This window comes from Peromyscus maniculatus, chromosome 20 (assembly GCF_049852395.1).
Source record: "Peromyscus maniculatus bairdii isolate BWxNUB_F1_BW_parent chromosome 20, HU_Pman_BW_mat_3.1, whole genome shotgun sequence".
Classification (NCBI taxonomy): Eukaryota; Metazoa; Chordata; class Mammalia; order Rodentia; family Cricetidae; genus Peromyscus; species Peromyscus maniculatus.
In genome coordinates, this window is record NC_134871.1 from 21,108,897 (window position 1) to 21,134,795 (window position 25,899).

General features: G+C 39.9%; 1 protein-coding gene and 1 long non-coding RNA gene across 8 annotated transcripts in view; one reads left to right on the plus strand and one right to left on the minus strand.

Moving 5' to 3' along the window:
• Window positions 1-25,899, minus strand: part of Oxr1 (oxidation resistance 1) — a 414,716-nt gene that overhangs the window by 279,061 nt on the left and 109,756 nt on the right. The window lies entirely within an intron of this gene.
• Window positions 5,980-25,899, plus strand: part of LOC143269725 (uncharacterized) — a 34,528-nt gene continuing 14,608 nt past the window's right edge. The window contains exons 1-4 of one of the 4 annotated variants that reach the window (XR_013046349.1): window positions 5,980-6,653; window positions 17,320-22,866; window positions 23,834-23,944; window positions 25,241-25,318. This is a non-coding gene — a long non-coding RNA (uncharacterized LOC143269725). Of the gene's footprint in view, window positions 6,654-17,319; window positions 23,945-25,240; window positions 25,319-25,899 lie in introns of all 4 variants that reach the window. The other 3 variants (XR_013046351.1, XR_013046350.1, XR_013046348.1) reach the window with 3 other exon arrangements.

Here is a 25,899-nt window from a genome sequence, read left to right on the forward strand (position 1 = left end):
ATTAACACTTGGTTCCCCACCTGGACTAGCACCCAATGGTGAGAAGCACTGGAGAGCCAACTCAATGTGATTAGAAGCCACTGCTTTCTAAAGGCTCAGCCCTCCTTTCCCCAAAATAGCTCCAATTTGGTCTTTACTGATTAATTGAACCAACTCCTTCTTTCATGGCTAACTCACTAACTGCCAGCATCTACCACTATATTACATGGCAAAGACACCGATAATCATTGTAGTTGATTAGGGAAGCAAGAAAAAGCAGCCTTATCTTCCATGGTATCAACCACATTTCTTGCCATTTCTTTGACCATTCCTGTCTGCTGAAATGGAATGTCACAGCTAGCCAAGGGGTCACAGAGATACCAGTGCTGTTACTCAGACTACAGAACAGGCACACACTCTCTTTTTTCCTCTTAGAAGGAATGAAGCTAAATGCAGTACAAAAGCAAAATCATATGTTTTCATCCTCCAATTCTCAGATTCTTATTGAAGTAACTGGAAACTACAGAGTCACCGGTCATTCCAGAACTGTCATTTTATTAAAACCTTTGAAAAGTTCATACCTGGGTATGTGTGCAGGTGTTTGTGTGCTATCTCTTGTATACCAGCCTCTATTGGAGGCTAGGCAAAGACTTTATAACTGAACTATATCCCTGTCTATCATCTAGACATTTAAAAATCAGTGGGAAGATTTGGGGGTGAATATAATCAAATTGTATTATATGAAATTCTCAAAGAAGCATTAAAATATTTTAAAATCAATTTTCAGTATCAAAAAGGAAATTCTCATCTTGTCCTTTATTGGTAGAAGACCTTTGTCATATGTGTTTGAAGGTCATTTCCAAGATGACTCTAAAGGGAGAGAAATATATATATAAAAAATAAATAATTCACTGAGCTCATTTTAAAGACCATATGTTGTTATTTTATGCATTCCAAGAAAAGAAAGCCAATCTAATTTTTTTCTATAATTATGCCAAAGCTTATTGTGAGCAAGACTTTGCTGTCTCTCAATTATATCATTTCTTATAGAAAGTTATGGGACATATCTCAATACCACTGAAGCATCATCTAGGCCAATGGTCCTCAACCTTTCTAATGCTGAGACCCTGTATTATAGTTCCTCATGGTATGGTGACCTCCAACCAGAAAATTATTTTGGTTGTACTTCATAACTGTAATTTTCCTGCTGCTATGAACTGTAATGTAAATATCTATGTTTTCTGATGATTTTAGGTGACCCCCGTGAAAGGGTCTTTTAATCGCCAAAGGGGTCATGACCCAAAGGTTTAGAAACATTGTTCTAGGCCTTGTCTAGGTCTATGGTGGTGGACACTGCTTCCCTCAGCTTCAGTAAAGTAGCTCCAAATGTTTCAAACTCTAAGTACATTACTTTCACAATACCATGGCTTTTGTGTACTGAATAGATTTAAAAGTTTGGTGTTTTTAACATCTTTGGAAAGAAAATGTTTTCTCAATTTTAATAAATCTTTCCAAGGCCAAACTGCAAGATCCTTTCCCAAGAGTTAGAGAGCAGTACTCAAGTAAGACTGCCTGTGCTAAAAAAGATTTTTATTGTGCTTGATAGCAATTTTTCCTTTATTTGACCAAAGTCTGGTGATGATCTTAATTTTCTCTGCTTCTGCAAACTGAATGGCCACCAATGATTTGGGAAAAGATTGTAATTGTATATGAAAGTGACATATAGGGACTTTGCCCCATGGACACAGCAAGCAGCACCTTAGCAGGTACCAGGCTATGGGAGCCTAAGAGGGCCACAGTATAAGTAAGAAAAGAAATCACACAACTGCTCCCTTCAAGATGGAAGACTTTTGCCTGGGGGTTCACTTACTGAGTCTTCTATAATAGGACAAGCACCCCTCTGGGTACCCCTTCTCTGACCTCCTCAAGCACTTTGTCTTAGCATGAAAGGTCTTTAGTGTTGGCTGACTGCTAGAATTATCCAATACTGATTGGTGTTTCCCTCAGCCACAGCTAAAGCTAATATAAAGTTCCCATGAGAGAAGAGGAGTACCTGCCCTCTGACCTGACCATGAGTATGATATTAGTTTCATTTAACCAAAACACAAAAGAATTTTCTTTGGAAACAAAATAATTGAAGAAATCTTTATTCCCTCTCCTTAAAATAGTGAGTCAAATACCATATGTCCAAACCCTTGTAAAACAGGCCCAGAACTGAAGAAAGAGGAAAAGGAGAAAAAGAAGTCTCACCAGCAGTAACTTTTGTGATGGTATGTGATTCAAATGGAAATATCCAGGAACTGATTTAAAAAAGTTAAAATAAACAATAAGTAAATTAGAAAAAAAATCTATGAATCGGTGTATATTTCTTAGTGTCCTGAAATGTCCATCTCACCGACTATTTGAAACAGCATGAATGGGGTCATTCCTGATCTCAGCAGGCAGTTTCAGGATAATGCTGGCTTCAGTTCCTTCATCATCACTCTTGATAGTTGTCTGCAGAAATCCTTGGTGGGTGGGTGGGATGGGGGGACTGTGTACTGTAAGGTATTCAGCAGCATGTCTGGCTTGCAACTAGTACTTCCCAGCAACATCTTCAAGTCCTTAAGAATATTCTGAGGCATGACTCGTGCCTCCTAGGGAGTAAAACTTTTGCTTGGTTCAAATGCAGGCATAACTGAGGGGTAGGCTAAAGTATTTTGGGAATTCTGTGAAGTCTTCCCAGACACAGTGGGTTCTTAGCTAAGTTTTCAGTAGTAAAAAGCCAATCGTGATCCTTTCCTTATGAATCAACTTAATGGGAAAACTCACCAGTAAACTAAACTTGAGATCAATGCGACAACTTCAGGGCTGAACTATTCTCCACTTATAAAGGGAGAGTCCAGTTGTCCTTCTGTCTTTCTGCCATGACACATTCCAGACAACTGGCACTGCTGAAAGATGGTATAATGTCCTGCCTCGTTTGGTCATCAACTAACTATGTAATCTTGGGAAAGTTGCCTAACTTTTTAAAGTTTCACTGTGGAAGTCTATCAAATGAAGGTGTTTAGTGAGTATATGGCCTCCGGTGCCTGTTAAGATTAGGAAGTGCTTTGATCAATCTTTCTTGTTTCCTACAGCAGTCTCTCTGCTCATTAAGATGGACACCTTCATGTTATATTGATTTGTAGTAGAGTACTAATCAAACAGAAGTTCTAATAAGTTGGGTACTACAAGCTGATTAGAAATGCATTCTTGGTTTTCAAGGCCCTCCAGGGAAAATTACTCAGATTCAAAGGAGAAATTGCTCACCCTTTAGACAAATCCCAGCATTATTGCATTGGCAGTGATTTAAATTGCTCAGGATTGCATCAATTTCAAAGAGTTACAACCTTGTCATTGCTAGCCTGTCACAGATATACACATACAATAATTTTAAAACACTTCAAAAATCCTCAATGGTTCCACAAAGGTAGAGAGAAAAAACTAGTTCTATCAATACTGCAAATACTTTTACAAAGAAATTTGGGGGGGGGGGTTGGGAGCAGTATAGGTTGGCAATCTAAAGGAGCAGATACTGCAGAGTCTCAGACAGCACCTGCTTCCATACTCATAGCCTTTCCCATCATCACCATCCCCCTGCTTGGAAGAACTTACCAGAAATCTCACTGTTTGAGTTTTAATACAGAGGTAGATACTTCAAGTGTATATATGTATATGTACACACACACCTATTTGCCAATATGAGATGGATACATTTTCTCAATTGAGACTCCTTCCTGTCTTATGACTCTAGCTTGTGTCAAGTTGACACAAAACTGTCCAGCACAGTTGCCTTGCACAGATAACAGCTGAAGGATGGAGTGACTATTGTGGTGAATTTTTTACAATCTGGGTATTGGACAACATTGTGGTTTAAGTTTTGGCCTTTAGAAAGTAGCCATCAAGGATCAAATGCTGCTTTCCCACACACTAGCTAAGTAGTACTTAGCCCTCTGAACTTAAATTGCTTCATTTGCAAATAAGGATGGGAGTAGTAATTACCCTCTGGAATTGCTATACATGGCTCACACTTCCTAGTATGTAAAAGAATTCCCTATTTTCAGTGTTACTCTTTTATCATTACTGTTACAAAGTAAATTTATCATGCTGCAAGAACCAAATTATGTGGTTCAGTTAAACTATTCTTTCCCCCTCCTACAACTCCCAACTCGTTTATTTCTGAATATATAGCAAGGCCAGAGAAATGGTCTCGATTGCCTTTATTTTTATAATAATTGATAATTTTTCATGTTGTGTGGGAACTTAGGGCTTCTTGAATGCTACCCAATCACCCTGGTCCTAAGCTATCCGTACTGGTTAGCTTCCAATGCTTTCATGAGTGATAAGAACAGAGAAAGTACCCGTGTACCTTCTGATTTTACAGCAGCTGTGGCTTCCTTGTTGGAGAATAAATGAGCACATCACCTGAGATCTGGTAGGCAACTTCTAGTCTAGCACATAAGCCTTTTTTTATTCCTGCCAATATGCCACTCATAACTAGAGGCATTTTAGTGGTTATGGAAAGGACAACAATACACACTTACTGCTATATCTCTAGGGTGTATTGACTTCCCAATACAGTACTAGCAACCCTTCTAATTTTCTGTTGTTCTGATAAAACACCAACACCAAGACAACTGAAAGAAGGAAACTTTTTATCTTGGCTTATGGTCCCAGAGAGATAAGGCTCCATCATGGAGTAAAGGCAGGCAAGACAGCAAGAGCAGGAAGCCAAGAGAGCAAAGTGGAAGTAGGGTAAGACAATATACTCCCTAAGCCTACATCCGGTGACATACTTCCTCTGGCAAGGCTGCACCTCCTGAACCTCCCCACCAATGCCACTAACTGTGCCCTAAGTATTCAACTGTCCAAGCCATTGTGGGTATTTCTCATGCAAACCACCCTATGCAATAATTTGGTTTTCAGTGATATTTATCACCTTTCAATTCAGAAGATTATTAGGACTTAATCTTCAAATGTGTACAATATGGGTCCTTGTTGTTGTCCTAAAGAAAGTCATGATTTCATAAGATAATTAGCACTGGGTTCCCAGGCTGGAAATGGGGTTTATCAAGAGTAGTATGAGATGGCATGTTCCCTCTTTCTTCTTTGATAATGTGATGCCTCCTGAGAGAAGGTGCTCACTAGAGGCAGAAGCCTTCCTTTATGACTTTGCAGCCTCCACAGCTGTAAGCCAGATAAGCTCATATTGCTTGTAAATCATCATGCATGCTAGGATAGCAGAAAATGAACTAAGACTATAGAACTGGAACAGACCCTGAAGGAACAAGTTGCAGGAACAAGGGGTCCAAATTTCCCATAGGATCCACTTGTATTACACTCTTTTGTGAGGTCACAAAGGAGCGGGCCCCCTCAGTGGCCGTGTGGATGGCAATGACCCAATCCCCATGTAGCTGGGTTTGGCTAAGAAACATAAACCTAAAGCATTGCTCAGAAGCCCTTAAAAGCTTGCTGAACACTCCTGACTGCAGCTGTCAGCAACTGAATGATTTTCCACAATGGCCAGCACCCCCTCTGCCTTCCAGAGCTAACCACCCATGCTAACCACCAACCACTTCCGCTTCAGACCGTTCTCCCTGCCCCATCCACTCAGGTGAAACCCAACAAGTTCGCAGCTAGCTGTTGCTGTCCTATATTCTCACCGGCAGTCAGACAGTTCGGTTTTGTTGTTGTTGTAGTTATTCTGTCCACAGAGAATGTGTGTGCTCGGGGGCTTCTTGCTGTGCCTGTTTCCAGTCTTCTCTCTCTTGGAGCCTTCACCTATGGCCTCAGAAAGTTCTGTAGAATGAGTTGCCATAGATGAGAAGGCTTTGGCATAATTTGCAGTTGATTCTGCATGACAGGCAGAAACCACTCAAAAGAGGGCAGCGTCAACCCTACAGGAAGAGGCCAGCTTCAATAACCCAGGCTCCTCCTGTGACATAGAATATAGCAGAGACAGAAGCAGTTCCGGGGAGGGGGAGGGGACAGTAATGGATGCTGCTGCTCGCTCTGCTCAGAAAAAGAACCAATCAGATATGCAAGCACATGCTTGTATTTAAGAGTGTAAATAGAAGGGCAAGGACTTGGAAGGAACAGGACCAAAAAATTAGGGTTAAGAAAATTCAGGAAGATTAATTAGGTAATTTCAAGCAAAATTCATTGAGCATGTTTCCTTTCCCATTTTTCCTTATTTTCCTTTAGCAAACTATTTATCATGGCATGTGTTGAGTAGCAAATATTAATTTAAGTAATTTAAGAAATACAATTATCACTTAAACGATCCAAAGACATACTTGTTTTTATCTCTCTAGAAGAGCCCACTCAATAGAACTGTAATATCTTCAAGCATACTTGATTTACATATCACAGCAAAACAAGAGTAATTCAGAGTGGGCCCTCATAATGGAGTCATGGTAAGACAAATGTTTAACTTTTACAAGGCTGTTGCAGACCTTCTCCACTCTCTCTGTTCCCCCAGACCCAATCCACAGGATCATTCCTACAGCTGCAACAGAATACCAGCTACAGTTTCCTTTCCCCGCCCCTGTCTCCTGTGCATCCCACAGACCATCTATTTTGAACCTCTATTCCCTGACTCGTTACTAGATCCAGGCCCCAACACAAGCAGAGCTCAAAAATACATCAAAAAGGTAATCTACCATGATCAATTAGGCCTCATTTCCTTGATGTAAGGATGGTTTAATATATGAAAATTAGTAAATGTAGCTCACCATATAAACAAATTGAAAAAAAAAAAACAAAAAACAAAACATGATCTTCTCATTTGATGCAGAAAAGGCCTTTGACAAAATGCAACAACCTTCATGATGAAAATCCTGGAGAGATTAGAAATACAAAGTACATATCTCAACAAAATAAAGGCCATTTATATCAAGTGTATAGCCAACATCAATATTAAAGGAGAGACACTAAAGAAAGCCCACTAAAATCAGGAATAAGACAGTATAAAGGACTCTCTTCATAACTAGTCAATATAGTATTTGAAGTATCAGCTAGAGCAACTAGGCAACTCAGGGAGATCAAGAGGATACAAAGAGTCAAACTATGATTATTTGAAGATAATATGATCATATACATTAGTGACCCTAAAAATTCCACCAGGGAACTGTCACAGCTGATAAAAGCTTTCAGCAAAATGGCTGGATACATATTAACTCAAAATAATCAGTAGCCTTCCTATATACAAATAACAGATGGACTGAGAAAGAAATCAGAGAAACACCTTTCACAATAGCTTCAAATAATATAAAATATCTTGGGGTAGCTCTAACCCAGCAAGTGAAAGACACATATGAGAAAAACTTCAAATAGCTGAAGAAATTTAGGAAGATATCAGAAGATGGAAAGACCTCCCATGATTATGAAACAGTAAGATTAACAGAGTAAAAATGGCTATCTTACCAAAAGCAATTTACAGGTTCAATGCAATCTCCATCAAAATTCTAACACAATTCTTTACAGGCCTTGAAAGGAAAATTCTCAACTTCATATGGAAAAACAAAATACCTAGGAAAGCTAAAATAATCATGAACAATAAAACAATTGTTGGAGGTATCACCAACCTTGATGTCAAGCTGTACCACACAGCTACAGTAACAAAAACCACATGATACTGACATAAAAACAGACTCATAGATCAATGGAATTGAATTGAAGACTCAGACACAAGTCTACACACCTATAGATAGTTGAATTTTTGTATTCTGATTAAAATTGGGGTACAGATCTAAACAGTGAATTCTCATTAAAGAAATCTCAAATGGCTGAGAAACATTTAAAGAAATGTTCAATATCCTTAGACATCAGGGGAATGGAAATCAAAACTACTTTGAGATTCTATCTTACACCTGTCAAAATGGCTAAGAACAGTGACACAAGTGACAACGCATGTTGGTGAAGATTTGGAGTAAGGGGAATACTCCTCCACTGTTTGTGGGAATGCAAACTTGTATAGCCACTATAGAAATCGGTATAGTAGTTCCTCAGGAAGATGAGAATCAATCTACCTCAAGACTTGGCTATCCCATTCTTGGTCATAAACCCAAGGGACACTCCATCCTACCACAAGGACTCTTGTTCAACAATGTTCATTGCAAGTTTATTAGTAATAACCAGAAAATGAAAACAACCTAAGTGTTCCTCACCTAAAGAATGGATAAAGTAGCCAAGTGATGTTGTTGCAGGCCTTTAATCCTAACACTCGGGAGGCAGAAGCAGGCAGATGTCTGTGAGTTCAAGGCCAGCCTGGTCTACAGAGCAAGTTCCAAGACAAGCTCAAAGCTACACAGAGAAATCCTGTCTCAAAAGAAAATGGGTAAAGTAATGTATATTTACAAACTGGAGTATTTACTTAGATATTATAACCTGGCATTGTGAAATTTGCAAGCAAATAAATGGAACTAGAAAAAAAAAAAAACATCCTAAGTGAGGTAACCAAGATCCAGACAGATAAGTATGCCATCTATCCACTTTTAAGTGAATATCAGACATTATGTAAATTATAACCAAACTATGATCTGTAGATTCAATTATAGTTAAGGAGGTGGGATCTAGGAGGGACACATGGATCTCCCTGGGTAAGGAAAATGGAATAGATTTTTTTCCAGGTGCACTGGGGGCAAGTAGGTAGGGGAGCAGGAAGAGAGGAGAGGGAAAATGGAGGGAGAGAGTACAGGAAGAGATGGCTGGGATTGGGGGGCATTTGGTTGATGTGGAAAACTAGTGGAGTGGAAACTTCCTGGTGCATGAGGATGACCCTAGTGAGGACTCCTAGTAATACAAAGTCTCAATGGGAGCCAGGCCAGGCTCCCAGTGCTGGGACTGGGTTGCATTCAATTGGGTCATTGGCCAAGGGGGCTCCTTGGAGATTCCCAAACAATCCAGGCTGGTGCTACGACAAAGGTTTACTCTCCTCAAACTGACAAGGTAGCCTCACTGCAGAGGATAGCATCCACACAGCTCGCTGAATGTGGATTGATGGAGCAGGTGCCTACATGGAGCCTTAATTCCTAAGTTCTAGTCTCTTCGGTGTAAGAAGGTACTCTGCAGGCTACTGAAAGAGAAATGTGGACACCTACTCATTGGCAGCCACGTGGCCTAGTTTCCATTAGCATACGAATACTTCCCCAACGGGTCTCCAAGAGGTAAGACCCATAAAGATGGCCTCTCACTTGGCAAGAACCAGTAGACCTCCGGACATCACAGAACTCTGCTGGGACCATGCAGCCAGCATGCTTTCTGCCCTCTCGTAATACTGAGGAGTTCCTTGGCATTTTTAGTTTCACTTTGTCAGCCACACACAGACAAAGATAATCATTCCAAGAAGCCCCATTTTTTTTCTCAAATGTTTCCCCCTAAAATTCTCTGGGAACTGATGTGTCTCAGCTTTCTTATCTGGAATTAACAGCTATTACACGAGACCCTGGGAACTCTTTTGGTTCAGTGCTGACAGGATTGGAGGCAATAAAAGTTAATGGACACATATCAGGAAGTAATACAGGAGACATTCCCAATCCTGGGAGGAAAAAAAAAAACCATTAAGAATGGTATGGCATGATGGAAAAAGAGTGTCTCATCAAACTTCACCCTTTAAAGAGATGCTTATGGTTGCAGGACAAGGCCTTTGACTTGTATCTTGTTTTGTCATGTTTGGTTGTTGTCTCTTAGAGGCCTGCTATTTTATGAAGAGAGATGATGGGGGGGTGGATCTGAGGAAGAGGGGAGGTAAAGGGAGAGCTGGGAGGAGTGGAGGGAGGGAAAACTGATCAGGCTGGATTGTATGAGAGAAGAATATAATTTCAATTTTAAAAAAATGTTTAATTTTGAAAAACAACAAATTTAAGTCCTGTTTATTTTCTGCATTAAAATGGGATGTTAAAATTTGGTATTTCACCCATTAAAGTAAATTACCACAACTGGCTACAAAATCATAGCACAAATAAGGGCTTAAAATACTGTGAGCATTTCAATAATGTAGTTTATAAAAAGGTAAAAGTGAAGGAGATAATATTTTTGCTAGCGTTAGAAATACTGAGGTTCTTCCAATTCAAAAATATTCCTCTTTAGGGACAGTTTTAGAGTATAACCATAAAATCATAATAATAAAGCAGAATGGCTTTCAAACATTGTTTTATAACACATATATATCATAATATATGTGTAATTTTATTCAATATGACCACGATTTCCAGTCTTTTAAATGAAATCTGCTTTACTTACCACGAAAATCCCTTGAGCATGTACAGTGCACCCTGGTGGGGCTATGAAGAGAAAGTGCACAATGTTCCTGATTGAAGGATGCTGCAGTAGGCTCAGGAATAGGGAGCATGCAAGACTGTAACGAGGAAGGAAAACATTCAAAGGGCATTAACGTGAATGATGATTACAGCGAGGCAACATATGCAGCTGCTGAGAGATCCAAATAAAACTGTGATAAAAATAGTTGGAAGGCTATGGGAATCAAGTGAAAAAAATGGTAGGTTCTGAAAGGGCAAAACGTATTATGTATGAGATAAACCAAAAGCAATTAGGAGTACTGACAAAATGGGAAAAGAATGAACACAAAGTGCATCATGCTCTGTATAACTGTTGGTGAGGAGTTTTCTTTAATTAGCTAGAAACAAGGAAACTTACAAGCAAGAATAAAATTCGCTGAGGCCTTTTAAACTAAGAATTAAAGGTGTGGACACTCTTAGCAGATGCACACATGTACTGTGATCCTACTGGTGATCCGTACCCCTTTTACCTTTTCCTACCCACTCCCGCTCATGTTGCCACAATTCTATTACAGAGAGAGCAAAGCACGGGAGGCACAGCTTCGGCCTGTTTTCAAGTCATTGTGGATAGATTTGTTGTTTGTTTTGCGACTCAGACTTGCAAAGAAGCCCAAGCTGTCTTTGACCTCTCAATCCTCCTGCCTCAGCTGCCCAAGTGCTAGGACTACAGGTACCAGCAGGTACTAGCAAGACAGGAATCAAAGGAACTAGCTAGAACCAAAGGCCAGGTTGTCCCTAAGTAGCTGTATGTCCTTTCTACCTGTCTCCTTTCTAACCCAGCTCCTCATTTGTAGAACACAGATAACAATAACGCCTGCCTATCATCAATAATGTCTGTCATCTGCATCGTGAGGGACTGCAGTTCCCAGAATTCCATTCCCTCTACAGTTCTGGATTACTTTGTATAAAGACGGCTCTAATCACAGTCTTGTGCTTTCAGAAAAGCTTCATTGGGACAATAAAATCTATTTCAGTAATGTGCATTGATTGTCAAGTCTGTCACTGTAACACCCCACCGTATCCATTTTTTTTTTTTTTTTTAAAAAAAGAGGTCACAGCAGAGGCCAAAGCCATTGGATTATAAACTGATCCATAATGCCTCGGTTTTCTTTCGTGTGTTCCCAGCCAGGTTAACTAACAGGTGGGAGTCAGACAAAATAATGATGATGAAAAGCTAGAATTGCTGGCAGCTGCAGCTGTATCACTAAGCGTAATGCCAATGATTATGAAAATATAATGCAGTGCTTTATATGTCCCAGGTCTGTTTGCAGACGGTGTACTCATTTTTATTCATCTAATCACGACAACATCAAACTACAGCTCCCTGGGACAATGATGAAATCACTGCGTCTCTGTCAGAGATGGCTGAAGATGCTTTCGTAGGTACACTGCCTAACGGCTTGTTTCCACTTCAACTTCACATTGCAGTAGTTTCAACTGGCCTTGGAGGCACCAAAATCGTCACAGCAAGGGCCAGTAAAGAAGGACAGGGGGACAGAAGTGAAAGGTTGGCTTGCTGGAATTTGCATGGGACTATTTAGTGAAGGACAGAACTAAACTAAAAATGTGGAGGGGGTAGGCGAGTATCCCCAGATGTGCATGCGAAGGGAAGACCTTTTGAGATTATTAGCAGGTGGTCCCTCACTGACTGTTAAGCAGGGAAAGGAGTGGTGGCTAGTCACACTTACATTCTATTGATCCACGGTACATCAAGGGTGCGTTCTGACATTATAGCCTGATGAAAGAATACTAAGTGACTCCTGTGAGGAGAGTGGGTAGCACCTACACTCTCAAACTCTGCAGATCACACTTTCAGTAAGAAAAGAGGAGTTCTCAAAGACATCTGGCTGAAAAGAGTTATTGTGGCAACTGAATTTGAACAATCATTTTACTTTAGCTTATTTTTTCCTGATCCTGCATATGTAAATCAAAACTAGAAACAACTATCACCATAGATTCATTTTCTACACCTTGCCCAAAGTAGAATACACTCTTACACATCCTTACTCCTCATCCTGGGGTAAATCTGTCTTGCAGCAGAGGTCAACCTTGCTGCATGAGAGACTCATTGGGAGAAATGCTTTCACAAATACCCATGCCCAGGCTGCACTCTGTAATATCAAAGTTGAAATCCTTCGAGAGTGAGAATTATATACCTGCCTTTTCTTTGATGTTTCCCGGGTAACTGTGCCATACATCCAGGTTTAAGAACAATATGAAGTTGAGTCTTTGGCACATACCTATAATCCCAGCACTGGGGAGACTAAGGCCAGAGGTTCATGAGTTCTAGGTCAGCCAAGGCAAGACAGAGAAGTCTTGTCTCCAAAACACCAAAATAATAATAACAACAATAATAATAAATAAATAAATTTAAAAAAGCATACAACTAAAAAAAGGAAAATCTAATACCAGAGAGAGTGTGATTACTTCTAAACTGGATAGTTCAGCCAGAAGCCCAGTATTTCCCTAAATGAAAGGAACTGGGAGGATAGACATTATTTGGAAATAGAATCTTTACAATGGCAAACAGAAATGAAATCATTAAGGGGGGTCCTAATCATGTAGGGCTGGTGTCCTGACAGAAATATGAAATCAGAGTAGACCACCATGCAAGGAGGACAGTGTGTGAGGAAGGCAGAGGTCAGGGTGATTGATCCACAAACTGCCAGGAGAGAGGACAGGAGCAGAACCTTCCTCCACCAGAGCAGGACACAGGTCTCCTTGCATCTTCATCCTGACCTTCTTGCCTCCAGGCCACATGACAATTAAGTTCCTATTGCTTAGGTCACCACATTGCTGGGTCACCATCACAGCAGTCTTAGGAAACAAGCACAGGGCTCAAATAGACATCTAATTTATAACGACATATGAACATATTAAAGATGTTTTTCCTAATGGGATGATGTTGACTACGAAAGAATAACTGTTGACTTTGGTGGAAAGTTAAGGCAAAAACTCATTCAAAAGTTTTCCCTCAATGACAGAAAGAAAAGGATAGATTTACATTAAAGGCATTCTTCTCATGAAATTCTAAAACATTCTCCTGTAGATCAAAATTTGCAATCATTTAGAAAATAAAACAACAATAAAAATGTCTTCAAAGAAACACAACTAGAATGTAGCACCCTAACTTAGCTTTTAAAGTGATTCGTAGCATAAAAATTAGAGGGACAAAGGGCTGTTTAGTAAAAGTCTTTCTCCAACACTGGAGTGCTATGACCTTTCCCTTTTTTTTCCCTTAGGATTTATTTTTAGAATTTGTAAATATGTCTATGTGGAAGGGGTAGTTGGGGGATATGCATGTGAATGAGTGTGCCTGCAGAGACCAGAGGCATCAGGTCCCTCCGGAGCTGGTGTGACAGTTGGTGGTGAGCCAACATGGTGCTTGGAAATAAACTCGGGTCCTCTGCAAGAATAGCATGTACTCTTAACTGCTGAGCCATCTCTCAGCCTGACTCTTCACTTTTTCTTAAAAGAATGAAGAGATCTAACCCGAACTTTCACTTCAGAGCTGTGACTGATTTTAAAGACCCTTAATAAATCCACAACCATCCATCTGCTATGAAAGAAAGTTAGAAGTGGATTCTTAGACATTTGGACTTTGAGGCCATCTCAGAGAGAAATTCTTCTGAAAGGGGTGAATAAATGGATTTTGTTGGAAGAAGAGCATGTTTTCCAAAGCCTAAAGAATTTGACACTGACGGCTTTGTACTCTGGCTCATGTCCTAAGCCATCAACGTGTGAAACTAGGAACAAGACAGTAAAAAGGTAGAGTTTCCTATGTACCATGACATTACAGTTCAACACAGAAAACACAGATCCCCAGGAAACACTGGGAATAAGAGATGCCTTATCTGCACTTCTAGACCAGGGCAAAGGCTGTAAGTCTTTGAAAGGCCCTAATGGTCAGGTATGGATGGGACATCACAGTCCCAGTACTTATAAAAAGTTAGCCAAATGTTTTATCTACATCTGGGCCTTTAAATAATTTCATCCAAGACTATAGGAATCAATATTATATTTATCTGCATTCACTCTTAGAGAAGTAAGCGCCCCAGCTTGAGCTTCTTGACGTACTTTTGTTCTCCACCGTTAACCTTCCCTCCCTCCAGCAAACTGTTGCTTCAAATTTGCTAAGATCTGAGAAGCCACAATCTAAGCTTTCTAATATTAGAGAGACAATAAAAGTAACTGATTGCTCATTGGCTAACCCCAAAAAGCACTTCAGCTTCAGATGACAGGTACTATTATGTCTATTTTGAGACATAAGAGAATTTTAACGTTGATTTCTGGCCCTTAGTGTGTACTGAGATGGATAATGTTGCAGAATAAGCCACCCAGAGATAAATAAGGTGCTGTTTTAAGTGGACTCCTAACTCCATAAGACCAGCTTAGTACTGATCTGATACGCACCACTCAAGTGCTGGGGTCTAACGAAAACCTAAGCAATCTCATTACTTGGGAATTTGGACTTACTTGTAGATGCACTTTTAGGCCTGGTCTGTAGCATGTGTCCTTCAACAATCTGCTTGAAATTAAATTCTAGTAGACACAACCCTAAACTTAAATTGATTTTTTTCATTTTTATAATTTTCCATGTGGGAAAAATGAAAGTTATTTTGGACTCTGCTTATGACTCTTGGATGTACCATTGCCAGCTAAGAATCCCAGTGCCTTCATAGTGTCACTTTTATAAGGATTTATAAGTAAAAAATGGAGATTAAGGCTAGATTTATCATCTTTGAGAAATGGGTAATATTTTCAAAAAATAGTGTTCAAAAATAATTTCTTTATATTGAAAATAGGTTCTTCTCTCATATAATACATCCCTGCCACAGTCCTGCCCCCCACTCTAGTATTCCAAGCTGCCCCCACTTCTCCTCTCCTCCAGATCCACTCCCCCTTTGTCTACTCTTCAGAAAGGAGCAGGCCTCCAAGAGGAAACTGCCAAACAGGACAAAAAAAATAGAATAAGACAAGGTGAAAGTCCTCATAATGAGGACACACAAGGCAATCCAATGGGAGGAAAAGAGTCTCAAGATCAGGCAAAAGAGTCAGACACACACACACTTCCACTGTTAGGGGTCCCACAAAAATACAAGGCAAAGCGACAGCCTACAGAATGGGGAAAAGTCTTCACCAACCCCACATCTGACAGAGGACTGATATCCAGAATATATAAGGAACTCAAGAAAGTAGACATCAAAACAACCAACAGTCCAATTAAGAAATGGGCTATAGAACTAAACAGAATTCTCAACAGAGGAAACTCAAATGGCTGAAAGACATTTAAGGAATTGCTCAACATCCCTAATCATCATGGAAATGCAAATCAAAACAACTCTGAGATACCATCTTACACCTGTCAGAATGGCTAAGATCAAAACCACTGAAGACACTTTATGCTGGAGAAGATGTGGAACTAGGGGAACTCTCCTCCACTGCTGGTGTGAATGCAAGCTTGTACAACCACTTTGGAAATAAATATGGCGCTTTCTTAGAAAATTGGGAATCAATCTCCCCCAAGATCCAGCTATAACACTCTTGGGCATATACCCAAGAAATGCTCAATCATACCACAAGAGCACTTGCTCAGCTATGTTCATATCAGCATTGTTTGTAATAGCCAAAACTTGGAAACAACCTAGATACCCTTCAACTGAAGAATGGATAAATAAATTGTGGCACATATACACAATGGAATACTACTCAGCAGAGAAAAACAATGACATCATGAGGTTTGCAGGCAAATGGATGGATCTAGAAAAAATCATCCTGAGTGAGGTAACCCAGACTCAGAAAGCCAAATATGGTATGTACTCACTCATAGGAGGATACTAGAGGTGGAACAAGGATGACTGGACTGCTACTCACATCACCAAGGAGGCTACCTGGAAAACAGGACCCCAAGAAAGACACGAGGATCGCCCAATGACGGAGAAATGGCTGAGATCTTCATGAACAACCTGGACATGAGTGGGAGTAATGAAGGGCAAGGTTCGAGGGAAATAGAGCCTGTGGAAGCAGGAGATCCCAGCTGCATCAAGAACAGAGAGGGAGAACAAGGAATAGGAAACCATGGTAAATGAAGACCACATCAGAATAGGAAGAAACAAAGTGCTAGAGAGGCCCACAGAAATCCACAAAGATACCCCCACAATAGACTGCTGGCAATGGTCGAGAGACAGCCAGAACTGACCTACACTGGTGATGGGATGGCCAAACACCCTAATAGTCATGCCAGAAACCCCATCCAACAACTAAGGAATCTGGATGCAGAGATCCATGGCTAGGCCCAGGGTGGAGCTCTGGGAGTCTAATTAGTGAGAAAGAAGAGGGTTTATATGAACGAGAATTGTTGAAACCAAGGTTGGATAAAGCACAGGGACAAATAGCCAAATGAATGGAAACACATGAACTATGAACCAAAGGCTGAGGGGCCCCCAACTGGATCAGTCGCTCTGAATAGGTGAGACAGTTGATTGGCTTGATCTGTTTGGGAGGCATCTAGGCAGTGGTACCGGGTCCTGTGCTCATTGCATGAGTTGGCTGTTTGAAACCTGGGCTTATGCAGGGACGCTTGGCTCAGTCTGGGAGGAGGGGACTGGACCTGCCTGGACTGAGTCTACCAGGTTGGTCTCAGTCCTCGGGGGAGGCTTTGCCCTGGAGGAGGTGGGAATGGGGGTTGGGCTGGGGGGAAGGGGAGGGGGGCAGGAAGGGAGAGAACAAGCGAATCTGTGGCTGATATGTAGAACTGAATGGTATTGTAAAATAAAATAAAAGAAAAAATTTATTGTGCAAAAACAAAACAAACAAACAAACAAAAAAAAAAAAACCAAGCTAACAGCCATGACATAACATATATACAGAGGACCTGGTGAAGACCCATTCAGGCCCTGTGCTTGCAGCTTTAGTCTCTGGGAGCTCATGTGATCCCTGCTTAGTTGATGAGGTGGGCCATGAACTCTTGGTGTCCTCCATCCCCTCTGACTCCTATAATCTTTCTCTCCATCATCTGCAGGTCTCCTTGATGTCCAAGGGGAAGAAGCACAATTGTGACCACCTCATAATATCTGGCTGTGGGCCTCTGCATCCTCTTCCATCCATTGCCAGAGGAAGCCTCTCTGATGATGAGTGAACAAGGCACCAATCCATGTGTATAGCAGAATATCACCAAGAGTCATTTCATTGAAAATTTTTTGCTTGTTTTTGGTATTTGTTTTGTTTTGTTTTTATTTTTTTCCAGTCATGTTTGGTACTACCCTAGATCTCTGGGCTATCCTATCTCTGGTTCCTAGCCATCCAGGCAGTGAAAGGCATGAGCTCCCTCTCCTGGTGTGGTCCTCAAGTTAAACCAAACACTGGCTGGCCATTACTACAAGTTTTAAACAAACATTGCCCCAGCATATTTTGTAGGTAGGGCATATTATACATGGAGAATTTTGTGGCTAGGTTGGTGTCCAAGTTTCTCTTTTCATAACCTGTAGATGGATAACCAATTTTTGATAAAGAAGCCAAAAATACACACTGGAAAAAGAAAGCATTTTCAACAATGGTGCTTATCTAACGGGATGTCTGCATGTAGACTTATGCAAATAGATTCCTAATTATCACCTTGCATGAAATTCAAGTCCAAGTGGATCAAAGACTTCAATATAAAACTAGAAACACTGAACCTGACAGAAAAGAAAGTAGGGAATAGTCTTGAACTCATTGGCATAGGTGATATCTTCCTGAACAGATGCAGGCACTAAGATCAACAATTAATAGATGGGACCTTGTGAAATTGAAAAGCTTCTGTAAGGCAAGGGACACCATCAATCAAAGAGGCAGTCTTTCAAAATGGGAAAAGATTTTTACTAACTTCGCACCCAATAGTTGGCTAATATCAAAAATATATACAGAACTCAAAAAACTAAGATATCAAAAAAACAAATCCAATCAATATTGGGGTACAGATCTAAACAGAATTCTCAACAGAGAAATCTCAAGTTGCTGAGAAACATTTAAAGATACATTCAATATTCTTAGCCATTAGGAAAATGCAAATTGAAACTACTTTGAGATCCTATTTTACATCTGTCGGAATGGCTAAGATAAAAAAACACAAGTGACAGCTCATGCTGGCAAGGATTTGTAGCAAGGGGAACACTCCTCAATTGCCCGTGAGAGTGCAAACTTGTACAGCTACTATGGAAATCAACATGGTGATTCCTCAGAAAATTAAGAATTGATATACCTAAAGACTGAGCTATACCACTCTTGGGCATATACCCAATGGGCACTCCATCCTACCACAAGGACACTTGCTCAGCTATGTCTATTGCAGCTTAATTCATAAGAGCCAGAAGTTGAAAATCACCTAGATTTTCCTCAATTGAAGAATGAATAAAGAAAATGTGGTACATTTACACAATAGAGTAATACTCAGCTATTAAAAAATGACATCATGATATTTACAGGCAAATGGATGGAACTAGAAAAAATCATCCTGAGTGATGTAAACAGAAAGAAAAATATGGTATGTATTCTCCTAGAAGTGTATATTAGACATTAAGTAAATGATAACCAAGCTACGATTCATAGACTTAGTAAGGATAAGCAGAGAGGAGAGATCTAGGAGGGATACATGGATCTTCCTGGGATGGGGAAATAAAGATTTTTCAGGTGGACTTGGAGCAGATGTGGATGGAAGCAGGAGGGATCAGGTATGAGGGTGATGGAAGGAAAGAGTTCAAAGAGAGATGGCTGAAATTGGGGGGCATTTGGGGGAAAGGTTTGGAAACCTAGTGCAGTGGTAACTATGGAATCTATGAGGGTGACCCAAATGAGGACTCCTAGTAATAGAGGAAACAGAGTTTGAACTGGCCATCATTTGCAGCCAGACAAGGTTTCCACTGATGGGACTAGGTTACATTGGTTGAGTTGTTGGCCAAGGAGGTCCCATGGAGATCCTCAAACAATCTAGGCTAATACTAGGATCGAAGGTCATTCTTTGAAAATGGACAGAGGAGCCCCATTGCAGAGGACAATTTCCACACAGTGTTCATTGAACACAGGTGGAGCTGATAAGGGCTTGGAGCCTTCACCCCTGCATTGAAAAGAATATCTTGTTTTCCTAGATCCATGAGACCATTCCCATTGACCTCTACACCTCTACCTAATGTCATATTGTAAATGTACTTCTGTCTAGATGGCAGGAGAGATTTCCTATGGAATTCCCAGAAGTGTTGGGGTATTTAGTGCTCATTATCTGCAAGTTTTCATTAACAAACCTCAAGAAAAAATGGGCAGTCTATAAGCTACATCACTATTATGGCTGTCTTCTTTAACAATGAAATTTTAAAACAATACTCCAAGGATTTCTGTGCCCCCCTGCAGCAACTTTATAGCATTCTTCTGATGTATACCTCTGAAGCCTGGCACTGACGTCCCTTCCCATATCTTAAAGCACCTATTGACTAGCTTCTATGCTTTAACTTAGACCCATCCTTGTTGACCAACTTCAGCCTTCCCATGGCAGCTGTGTATTTAAGGGGCTTACCCCTCATGCTGGGTGGCTCAAGTGGCTTCATAGCTACCCTTCCTTTTCTGCTTTCACCTCCCAGCATCCAAATGTCACCATTCTTTAAAATGTCTCTTTTCAAGTCTGCCTCAAAATCAACACAATGAAAGACTTGTGGTTTCCCAAGCTCGACGCTCCAACCTTATCCTTCCATTTCTCTGCACTTCCCTTTGCTCAGCTAAGCTTGCAAACTCAGTGTGTCAAAAGTGCCTGTCCTTCTCAGTGATTGTGCCTTTCATGGATGCCACCTTGGTTATCCTGCCTCCCTCCCTCCAAGGCCATCTCCTTCTTCACTTTGGGGTGTGGTGGGAGGATAAGCAGAGCAAGAAACCCAAGTTAGGAAAAGATGACAGGAAACCTCCTTCCATTACAGCCTCTCCAGAGTTGATGTCGTTGACACAACAGTAATATCGATTTGGACAGTCCTTAACCATTTAAGCTTTACTATCCTTGAAAATTATGAGTTTTTCTTTTGTCTTGTTTTATAAGTAACATTATTTCATAGGAATGCATTTCCTTTTCTGGGCTGTCTAACTCAGTGATGGAAGAGATGGCTTCTATGGCAAAACTGGCTTATTAAACTGATGTATATAAGACCTCATTCCTGCCCCATCCAGATATTTATGTTAAAGAAAACCAGAGAGTTTTAAATTGAAATAGGCCTTCTAGTCCAGATTCCAAATACTAGAGGGATCTCCAAATGAACATCCTTTTCTAAGTGTGGAATCTTCTGTTTTGACCATGGACTTTATTTGCCATGTAATCTTAAATAGACATAGAAACCAGCAACCACACCACAGAATGTTCAAGAAATTGATTTTCTGCTGCTATCCTTGCTTAGCAGACCAGACTCACAAGCAGGGAGCCTTTGCTGTCAGGCCTGTGCCTTCCTTCAGCATGTGCTGGGTCTTGGAGGACTGAATGTGCTTGGCAACACCTAGTGCACAGGTGAGGTCTAGTGGGAAAGGAGTCTTAAACATGCACTTTGTGTGTCTGACGTTCTAGAATGTCCAAAGGTAGCCTAGAAGGAGAGCACAATGGTGTTAACTGAAGGGGCCTGCAGAACCCACACTGTGTGGACACCATCCACAGAAACCAGTTACTTCTCCTCAGTGTAACAAACTACGCCATGAGAAGCCAACAGGATCCCAACTAAACTACCCTGGGAAACCACTGAATAAGACTGACAAAGTCCAAGATGTGCATCATGCAACCCTCCCTGTGTGACCTTGGACAGCTCCTCATCCTATGCATTCATTTCAGCTATGACGAGAAAATACCCAGATTGGCATGTGAGTTAAGTACAGTAAGATATAAAGTACTTGTAACACTGCTCATCACATGAGCATTCAATAAATACTAGTTCCACTTACAGATACATTTGAAATTTTATGTCAGGTGAACTAAGATCTGCATCTTCACCAGAATACAATTTTTACAACTCTTAATAAAATAAAATATATGACATTTACCAGTTACTAATTACTGTCAGTTCACTTTTACAATATCATTATTAAAGAAAAAAAGGAAATTGTGATTAATCTGCCTCAAATTAGAAAATAGTCACAGATTATAACTGCCACTAGGGAAAGTTATCACAGCAATTGAACACCTGTCCTCTTTGAAGGATTTGTGCAGTCTTGGCCTGGGAGGTTTATTCTCACTTTTCAAACAAAACCAATTTATTTTCATCTCTGGTAAAATATACAAGTCTGGCCTGGAACTAACAGTGGGAAAAAAAAATGTTCTGTAACATTGAATCAAGAATGCATGTGTGTATATATGTCTGTGTGTGTATGTTTGTGTGTGTGTATGTATGTATGTGTATGAATGTGTGTATGTTCTGTGTGTGTATATATGTTTGTGCATGTGTGTATGTATGTGGGTGTTTGTATATGTATACACGTGTTATGTCTGTGTGTATGTGTCTGTAGTGTATATTTGTGTGCATGTTTGTATTTAGGTGGGTATGCACATCTACAGCACATGCATGCTGGTCAGCAGAAGTTCAAGGACAGCGACTGGTGTTAATCATCGCCTTCCCCCTTGTTTGGCCAGGGCCCACAGCAAATATAACACTAGTGAGTGTCTGGGGCTTCTCCTGTCTCTATCTCTGTGTCCCTGGGAGTGCAAGGAAGACACATGCTCATGGTATGTGACCAGATTTGATGGGGGTTCTAGAGATTTGAATCCTGGTTTTCACACTTCATAACCAGCAAAATATAAGATATAGATACGATAGGATAAAAGGATAGATTATTGAATCTACTTTTAAAGAGCAACAGCTTGTTTAAAAATGTTTTATACTGCTATGGATTTTAGTTTATTGATACAAAATTAGAGTTAATTTTGTTATAATGTAAATATATTTCTGCTCTCTTTTAAGGTATTATGTTTATATAACTCATTTAAATTGTAATGGATAATTAAGAAACACAGATTAATAGTCATCTAGGATAATCAAATTTATAGTCATGTTAAGATTTTTAGGCATATAAAGGTATATTTCAATTACATAGGTAATCTTCAAACACTTCCAAGACCTACAGAACATGGCATTTAAAATGTTTTAAAAACTTAAGCTTTCTGGACAGTGAGACATGTCTGCTCCTGGCAGCAACAATTTACTTCAGAGAAGAGGATGGGCATCAATGATACTTCCTATGGAGTTTATCTTCTTGGTAAAATAGCCATTTGGGCAAGAAATTGTTCTTGCCTGGACTGCTGATAAAATGTTATATAAACTGGAAATGCAGGACCCATAGGAAGGTGACCACTGAACTTTGCAAGATGACATGGTCATTCAGGTTCCTGCTTTGGAGAAGAAACTGCCAGACATTCTACAGGACACAGAAAGAAGTGACTGAGAGACTCTAGGTCTGTAGGCTGAAGAATGGATACCCCAGTGTTGCAGAGGAACTCTGGATGACTGTCCAGGCAGCCAGTTGTCTCTGTTATTCTAGATTTTGGAAGTTGCTTACAATGTTCTTCCTGTTTACTTAGGTAATATTATATTCTTCTGGAGTCTTTGATGTAGTTGAAGATTAGATAGTTTTAATTATAATTTTCCTTGATTATGATAAAAGATAAATTAGATATGAAACTTCAGACTCATAAAAATAAGATAGAATATTTTCTTTAATTTTGCCAAATACAAATAGACTAGATATTATAACTGTAATTATTGCTTGATAGCTGTTCTATTATATGTAATTTTACTATGTTAAAGTTAAAACCTTCCTTTTTGATTAGAGAGAAAAAGGGAGGTGCTGTAGGATGTTTTGTATGCTGTGGATATGTGTTCCTCTGATTGGTTGATAAATAAAATGCTGATTGGCCAGTAGCTAGGCAGGAAGTATAGGTGGGAAAAGCAGACAAGGAGAATTCTGGGAAGAGGAAGGCTGAGTCTGGAGGCATTGCTAACTGCCACCAAAAAAAGCAAGATGTAAAAGTACAGGTAAGCCACAAGCTATGTGGCAAAGTATAGATTTATAGAAATGGGTTAGTTTAAGATATAAGAGCTAGCTAGGGAGAAGCCTGAGCCACCAGGCCATATAGTTAGTAATTAATATAAGCCTCTGTATGTTCATTTGGGTTTGAGTGACTGTGGGATTGCGGGGGCCTGTGGGCGTGGGGTGGGACCAGAAAAACTTGTTACAAGCTATTTTACCCACTGGCCTCTAATAAGTCTTAAGTCAAAAACTTAAGGACAATAAGTCAACAAAAGCTCTTGACAACCCTTAACACTCAAACAATGGGAAAACCTTCGTTTCTAGAGTAAAGGGAAAGGAAGAGGCAAGAGCAAAGGCCTACCCTGACTGAGAATAGACAGCGTACAGATCCTCCTGCTGGTTTTTAAGCTGATTAGGAAATTCTTTCTCATATGCCTCCACACAATCTGCAGAACTTATTCCAGTTGTTGGTCTGCATCCTGATTCTCTCTAACATCACTCTCTGTCCATTTACAAAGTGCTGCATCCTAAAACAAAAATATCAAGGACTTCATCATCTTCCTGATGATGTCACCCCAGGAGAGTGCAATAACCTCTGTGCACCTATTTTAACATCTATGACTTGGGAGGTAAGTATTTTTGCTTCATTGTACTGGAAGACCATTGACATGATGCCATACACATTCAACATTATTAGTGATTGCACTTCTGCACAGATTCCAAATGTTCATAGTGCTAACACTTTTTAATTAAAACATACCCTTGGGGTGCAATTCTATTTATATGTGCTTCTTATAGATAGTCTTCATTTCACCATTTTCTTCAATAATGTTATAATAAAATTACATGTGAGTGTCATCTTGTCAATATGAGTTCACTATGGCAGCTGGCAGGTGACATCTTCTCCTTGCTTTTGTTCATATGCTCTATTTCGAATAGTACCCTTCTAAACATGTATAAGAGATCTATGTACTTTAGATTTACATCTACTTTAAAGACAAATGAAATCTTAAGGTCTTTTCTAGAGAAGCTGCTATTATTCCCACTCTGTCATTTTGTAGTTCTGTAGGTGACGGTGACATTGTCCCAAATGCCTCATGATAGAAGAGTTCTGCTTAGAAACAACATAACTTGATGTGTGTGATTTAAGTGTTTAGCCCCTTTAGTTAAACCTCATAAACAAAACATAATTCTTATGTCATGTTATTGAAAATCCAATTACATTACTGTCTCTCCTGCAAACTGTGGCTTGAGTTTCAGTCTTGACCACCTATTTATCTTTTGGCCCAAATTGAACACTCAATAAATGCAGAACTTCTAGCATGCAGGGAAGTAATGGCTTGTTCTTTTGGTTCTGTAAAAACACGTACAAGATAATACTAGTAGATCTATCAGTGTTGCATCAATTTCTTCATAATGCGGTGTTTTAAATGGTGCTATGGCAGAGGCACACATCTGGTTCAAAAGCCATGCTTCTTCTTAATGTAATTTTGTAGCTGCCTAGAGGGCATAACACATATCATCAATAACACATTTCCAGCTTAATACACCATGGCTTATTAAAGGTGCTGAATACAAATTTAGGTGTACAGAAATGAATGATGTTGACTATGTAAAATGCATGGAAATTTTACACAGAGACATTTGGAGAGTATTTTCCATGCTATAACCTAATTCCAGTACTGATCAACAATGCTCTTGTCTCATTCCACAAGCAACTCTAGGGATGGTTACTGCCTTTATAACCAGTTACCATTAACAATAGGAAAATACGATTTCCATTAAGGCAGACAGCTTGAAATGAAATGAATAAGCTCTCCAAAATTATGGTTATCTATTAGTCTTTTGTACTCCATACTCTTCCCATTTTTAATACATGATTACATTCTTCTCCCATGTAAACCTGGTACTCTTTCTCTCCACAGCTGCAATAGATGAGCACAGAAACAAAAAGAGTGGAATTAGTTGTCAGGGGTTCAGAACATTTTCTGCGGCACACTTAGGTAAGTTGTTTATCCCGTGTTACCCTTTGTTTTCTCTCAGCCAAAGCAGTGGTCATCCAACTTCCAGGGTAGTACTATGTGACAATGCACCTAACATAGCACATAGTACAGAAACCACGTTTCCAGTCTACTGAAAACCCAAAAGTCAACCCTCAAAGTACAAATAAACAAAGGCCACTCTAAGTTCACAGTTCTGAACAGGACAATTTAGAAGATACTGGATGACTGCGACCCTCTGGTGGAGGCAGGTGATGAGGTCAAAGTGTAATACTCATGATGGCTCATAGGGAGACTGAGGGCAAGGTGAAGGTCTTGGCAAGAGAAAGAATAGTGCTCATGAGATATGGGACTGGCACAGCTCATCATGCAGTTCTGGATTAGAGGTACAATTATACATGAAGAACTCCGTGATCTAGAAGGGAAAATGACTGGAAATTCTGTTTGAAGGATTTATACATGATTGAGGAAATCAAAATTGAGAAAATATGACATTATAGTACTTAGATATCTCAGAAGTCAGAATGCTATGACCATTTTTAAAAAATTCATGGACATGATTAGTAAGCAAAAGAAGCTCATCT